The sequence below is a fragment of the Callorhinus ursinus genome, unplaced genomic scaffold (genome assembly GCF_003265705.2).
Source record: "Callorhinus ursinus isolate GAN/ISIS: 27379988/994484 unplaced genomic scaffold, GSC_fseal_2.0 scaffold11, whole genome shotgun sequence".
Taxonomy (NCBI): domain Eukaryota; kingdom Metazoa; phylum Chordata; class Mammalia; order Carnivora; family Otariidae; genus Callorhinus; species Callorhinus ursinus.
Window position 1 is genome coordinate 26,186,950 of NW_027397073.1, and position 7,024 is coordinate 26,193,973.

The window sequence follows — 7,024 nt, forward strand, 5'->3', positions numbered from 1 at the left end:
TCTCTCTCTCTCTCTCTCTCTCTCTCTCTCTCTCACTGTATTTGTAGTTAGGGTAGATTAAGAAATGCTGCAGTAACAAATAAAACCCTGAAATCTCAGTTGGTCAGTGGCTTAATATTACAAAAATTTATTTCTTGATTATATCACAGTCCATCACAGTTCACAGTCCACGGGAGAAAGTTTTCGTCCATGCTGTGGCTCTGACACCCTGAGATCTTTGAAGCTCTCCTTTGGATCCAGTCCATCCAGCCAACTAACGCTTGGGGGCTGGGGACATCAAATAGAAATCCACTGTTTCTCGGCTGCCCTGGCCTGAAAATAAAATTCACATTCCCTTGGCCATAATTCAATTATACAGTACTAACAAACTACAGGGAACACTGAAAAATGTAGACATCCTATGTACCTAGGAAAGGTATTTAACTGGATATTACTGAACACAGTTAATACCACACCTTATCACTTCTATCTTCCAGTGGATTCTCATTTTCTTTATTACAAGAAATCTATTTTTATTTCTTTTTTCTATAAGAGATTCTAAAGGAGCATAATGACTTCTTGTTTGAATTTGAATCAGTGCATTTTAGGACTATGACATACCACTCATCTTAGATTTTTCATTGCTTGCTTAGTTTAGTTCTGTCACTTCTTATAACTTCTTGTTTTTTACTAATCATTTGCTGGAGTACATCTCTGAATAACTTTCTCCAGAAGGATGCTTGAAACTTACCTCCTTTAAAATATAAATTTCTTGAAGGCAGGGCATCCATCACGTTTCTTGTTCTATCTCTACTGCCTAAGAGAATGCCGAAATAGGTACAGAGTGTGTATTTGTTAGCTAGGCAAAAACTTTTTGAGTGTTTTGCATGTCTAAAGTCTTTTTAAAAAATAATTTTGGGGGGCACCTGGTGGCTTAGTTGGTTATGCATCCCAGTCTTGATTTCAGCTCAGGTCATGATCTCAGGGTTGTGAGATTAAGCCCCATGTCGATTCTCTCTCTCTCCCTCGGCCCCTCCCCGCTGCCAAAATAAAATAAATAATAATAGTAATTTTGTTTGAGGCACCTGGGTGGCTCACTCAGTAAAGCATCCAACTTTTGATCTCAGCTCAGGTCTTGATCTCAGGGTCTTGAAGTTCAGGTCCTTCTCTGGGCTCTGTGCTGGGTGTGGAGCCTACTTAAATAAAAAATATAATAGTAGTAATAATAATAATAATTTTGTTTAAAAAATGTTGGTTTGGGGGCCACCTGGGTGGCTCAGTGGGTTAAGTAACTGCCTTCGGCTCAGGTCACGATCCTGAGGTCCAGGGTTCAAGCAAGCTCCACATCAGGCTCCTTGTTCAGCGGGAAGACTGCTTCTCCCTCTCCCTCTGCCTGCCACTTACCCTGCTTTTGTCTCTCTCTCTCTCTGTCAAATAAATAAATAAGATCTTTTTTTTTAATTAGTTTTACCTTTATCTAAAAAACCTTCATTTTGCCCTCACCATTAATATAGATTGTTTGACTATAGAATTTTAGATCTAAAATTATTTTCTTTCAAAACCTTGAAAGAAGTACACTGTTGTCTTCCATATTTAGTGCTGATCAGCTTCTTATGTAATATTTTTCCTCCCTTAAAGTTTTTAGAATTTTTAATAGGATTTTTAAATTTAAGATGTAATAAGTTTTTGAAATTTCATGATGATGAATCTGGCTAATGCTTTTTTTTAATTTTTTATTTGTTTGTTTGTTTATATTTTTTACCATTTAACCTACTGTGTACCTGGTAAGTCCTTAGTCTTTTCAGTTTGACCACTCCATGTATTTCTCATCTCTGGAAATTTTTGCTTATATTATTTCCTGTCCTGTACTTCTTTCCTTATGAAACTCTCATTTTCCCTAAGCTTTCTATATTTCTGTACCTGTCTCATACTTTTATCTTTGGTTTGTTTTTTTTTTTTCCTATATTCTTGGATAGCCCCTCAACTTTATCTTCCAGTGAACCTTTTTGGAGGGCTATCATGGTTTTCATTTTAAGAATTCATTCTTTTTCTCTGATTGTTCCTTCTATATAGAAATATCTGAAAAAAAAATTTTAAATGCCTGTCAAATCACTTTCATTATCACTAATTAGCCTTTTTTCTTTTTTAAATAAAGTATAATTAACATACAGTGTTTCAGATATACAGCCTTTTTTTTTTTCCCCTGAATTATCTCTGTCCCCATCTGAGGTCAGTTTTACTGAGTTTTTCCTCTTAGTCTTTCCTTTTCATCTTGCTGGTTTTCATCGTATGTCCAGGTGGCCTGTTTATATTTAATAATAATAAACTTGAATGGATATTTATATAATTGGTGTGTGGAGAAACATCTAACTGGAAGCTCTGTGTACTTGGAAAAGCATGAAATCAGCTGCTTAGCTGTAGATTGAACCTGTAGGGAGTCAGCAGTCAAGCTAAGAGCCTCCCAAACGCAGAAAGAACAGCCCCACTCCAGAGCAGCAACGCTCACATTGGAAGCCTTAGCTCTTCTCAGATGCTTTAATTTCATAAGAGTAAAGTCCTTTCAGTCTTGCCCAGGGGCAAAAGCAGACTGGTTGCTATATCGTCCAAGCAGTTTGGGAGTCTAAGTACTGCGTACAAAGATCATCAATCAACCCATCTGTTTTCAGCCCTGCTTCTCCTTCTGGATCTCTGTTGTATTTCCAGCTCTGAATCAGGAGATTCTGTAAAATTCTTCAGGACAACGATTTCCACCCCTCCACTGTGACCCCTTTGTGGTTTGTTCTGGGCTACGAGTTCATCCACTGAGAGTCATCCATCTATATGCTTCCTTCCTTTTTTTCTTTTATTTTCTTATCTTCCATACATTGTTGAAATTTCTTATATTCCTCTCTATCTTTACTATTAGAAAAGTCTTCCCCCCCCCTTTTTTTTTCATTTGTAATGTAATGGAGTCTCGGAAAGTAGTGATGAGAAAAACATGCACTTGATGTGCCATCTTGAACTAGAAGAAAAGCCTGTATATTTAAAGGCCTTCAGGTGACTATGATCCGACAAGTTTGGGAGACACTCTCCTAAACTATCTTTTATTCTTACTTACCCTTTATTTTAAGCACTGAGCGTTTACTGCTTTGTAACTCCTTGCATTTTATGCCTCGGTTTTCCTACTAGTTATCATTTTCATTAGAGCAAGAGCATGTCTGAAGGTTCTTTGTGCTTAGCCTACTGCACTTCACCCAGCCCCTTGAACAATGTAAAGCATGGCTTAGAAGTTCAATAAATACTCCTTGAGTGACAGAATGAACAAAGGGATGAGTGAGTGAAGGAATGATATGCATTTGAGTAAGTAGTTTCTCTAGTATCTTATTCTGCTTTTATTTACTCAGTAGGTTTGTTGTTGTTTTTTTTAAATAAGACTAGTCAGCTATATGTAGCCATTCAGAATTAATTCCCTTTAAAAATAGATACAGTGACTCACTTTTATTTTTTAAGGAAACTTTCCATTTCCAAGAGCCCTATTTCCAGAAACACTTCATAATGCACAAGCTTTCAGCTTGTAAATGGTTTCATTTGAGTCTCATACCAGGAATAGCTTGTATGAATCCATAAACATGAATGAGGCTCTTGTGGGATTTTCCTATTTTAGTCCAATGCTTACCTCAAATAGAACCCATTTAGGTGAATTCTGCTGCCATAAACCCATTTAAACTCAAGGTTGTCATTGTAAATAACAAGATTAAAAGCAAACATACCTCAGTCATCATTGATTCATATCTCAGACAGACAATAAAATAAATATATCTACTAAAATATAGCAGGACAAAAATGTTAAAAACTAATAATCCATTTTTATCATTCTTCAAGGTGAGTCTAAATTTTTGATAAATAACATACATAATCCTTATCTTCGTGAACTAGTTTTTAATGAACACAGGAATAGAAATGCTGAGATTTAAAAATAGGAATGCGAAGAGAACAGCTAGCACATTCATTGTAGACTTATGCTAAGAACTGACTTGCAAACATTTTTTCTTTACCACATACCTGATATTATCCACTGAGTGAGTGAAAAGTTTTAGTCAGTTTCAATAGTGACTGTTTTCTTCAATCAAGTGTTTTCATTTTGTTACAGATGATTCAGGTATTGTGCATAATATTTAAGTCAGCCAGGACCATGGGGATACAATCTGCAAAATTCAGAATGTGGGAGTTCTACAGGACAAATGACCCAGTTCTCTCAACAAATAAATTACTTTCCTTACTTAACTTTGAAAGAGTACTTGGGCTGCTCTGGGGAGAATAAACTGAGGGGAAGCAAAAACCGTGGAGACCGGTTAGTAGTTACTGTGCTAATCTATCCAAGAGATGATGGTGGCTTGCACCAGGGTTTTGGTGGTAGAGAAGATGAGAAGTAGTCAGATTTGGAGATATATTGAAGTTAAAGTCAAAAGAATTTGCTGATAGACTATATATAGAGTGTGAGACAAAGAGAGTGAAGGACAATCCAAGGATTTTTTCTTGAACCACTGGAAGGACAGCGTTGCCATGAACAGAAATGGATGACTGTGAGAGAAGTGGGTTTCAGAGGGAAATCAGGAATTCAGTTTTGGGCAAGGAAAGTTTGAGATGTCTATCAGACCCCCAAGTGATAGTCAGCTGGAAATATCAGCCAAGAGTTCATGAGTGAGTTCTGGCTAGGAGATATAAATTTGGAAGTCTTCAGAGTATACAGATGTTGTCAAGCTGTTAGAATAAATTAGATCACCAAGGGAGTGTGAGTAGAAATCTGTTGCTTCAAAAATACTGTGGAACAAACAATCCCAAAATTTAGTGACTTAAAACAACAATCATCTGTTCTCATGGATCTGTACTTGGATAAGGGTTTGCTGATCTAGGCTGGTCGTCTGTGGGGCAATTTGGTTCTGCTTTAAGTATCTTTCCTCCTTCCCCTAGAACCAGTGGACTGGCTCAGGCGTAGTTGTTGTTTGAACTCGCCCCTGCCCCATGGCAATGTCAGAGGCACAACAAAGAAACATATAAGGCTGGGTCACCTGGGTGGGTCAGTCGTGAAGCATCTGCCTTCAGCTCAGGTCATGGTCCTGGGGCCCTGGGATGGAGCCCCGCTTCAGGCTCCCTGCTCGGCAGGAAGCCTGCTTCTCCCTCTCCCACCCCCCCACCCCCCCGCTTGTGTTCCTGCTCTTACTATCTCTCTCTGTCAAATAAATAAATAAATAATCTTAAAAAAAAAAAAAAAGAAACATGTAAGGCCTTTTGAGGTCTAGGCTCAGAGCTGGCCCAGCATTTCTTCCTTCTTATTCTATTGGCCAGAGCAAGTCATAGAGCTGAACCCAAAGTCAAGGATCAGTCAAATGAAAAGGCAAAGGTGCTGGTACATGGAAGGGTAAAAATTGAGTTCAATAATGCAATTTCTCCTAAGTCCAGGGACTAAGTCCATCCTGGAGCACTTACCTTTAAAAGGTAAGTTTGAATTCTACATCTACCCTGCCCCCCACATCTAATCAGAGGCCAAACATAAAGGTTACCCTAGACATCATCTTAACCATTGCTCCCCCTTGCCTAAAGGAACTTTACTGAGGGCATTCATTCTTTGATTTTTGTTATAGGAATGAAAATATTGATTCCATAGTACCAGTTACAAAGAAAGTCTGTGGCAAGATGGTCCAAGATGCCAAAGTGTGCCACCTAACAGTCTGAAGACAAAAAAACACAACTTGAAGCAAATGATAAGGAGACAGCTGTATGTGAAATTGAAAACTGCTCAACAGCAGCGTCTGGTAAGATATCTAACATGAATGCATGAAAACGTACCACACTGACATCAGAAGCTCAGCACCATGCAGCAAGTTCTAATTTTAAATAGGCTATACCCAGTTGGGTTTTTTTTTTCCCCCCAAGCTACTAAGATACAGAATATGCATTTTACCCATTTCTTTGTTTGGGGAAAGATTTTTTTCTAAACTGAGACAACTGTTTAATAAATATATTTTAAAAATTCCAGGCTTTTAAATTTTTTTGGAAGTAAGGACATCCGAGGAACAATTTTTTTTTTTTCAAGGAACAATTCTTTTAAAAAATATAATCTGCTATTATCAGCTTAGTCTACAAGCCTGGATTTTTGAAAAATAGTGGATCAGATAATGTGGTACTAGTATTCGTACACTATCTTATATTTTAAGCTGCTTTTGCTAGATCTAGAGATTTTGGGGGCTGAAGGAGCCTTAGAGATCATAATCACCTAATTTTATAGATGAAGTAACAGAGGCCCAGAGAGGTTAACCTGATTCTTTTGAAAATAAAAGAAATGAATCAAGTGAATTGTGACCCAGGGGCAAGTGACACAAAGAGGTAACTGTGAGAGGCTTTACCCCACCTCCTCTGCATCTATCCCCATAATCTCCAGACTCCCCCCTCCCCCATTACTCCCTCCTCAGTAAATATACAAGCTAGTAAAAACTGTTATTCACTGTTCAACCAAAGCTGCGAGACAAGGTCCCCTGGGTGCCCTCTCCCCTCTCCCAGCCCAGGGTAGCAATCCTGGATTGGTCACCGTCCACTTACAGAAACAACCTTCCTTCTCTATCACCAGAGTCTAGAGTTTTGTGGACCTAGAAAAACTGGAGGATTTGTTGGTATCTCGTTGTTTCTTTTATTTCCTTTACTTTATCTTCCCGCATCTCTCCCTACCTGATTTGCATTCAGGGCCGATTATGGAGGTAGTGTTTATGTACGTCTGTGGGAAATAATACATCTCTTCTTCCCTGTAGGTACTAACTAGTTGGCCTATTTAAACTTAATTTCTTCTTCGGAGATCAACTAATTATTTTTTATTTTTATTTTTTTTGGCTAGTGTCTCTTCCAGCAGCAGCCACAGCAACAAGCACATGGGCCTCCAAAGTCCTTTCTGGGACTAATGTGCTGCTTTTCTATTTTCTATTTTAGGGGACCATGAGAAGTTCAGAAGGTGACTAATTTGCATACTTGGCCTCAACAATATCTAAAACTCAACATAATCAGGCTCAGCCTCTTA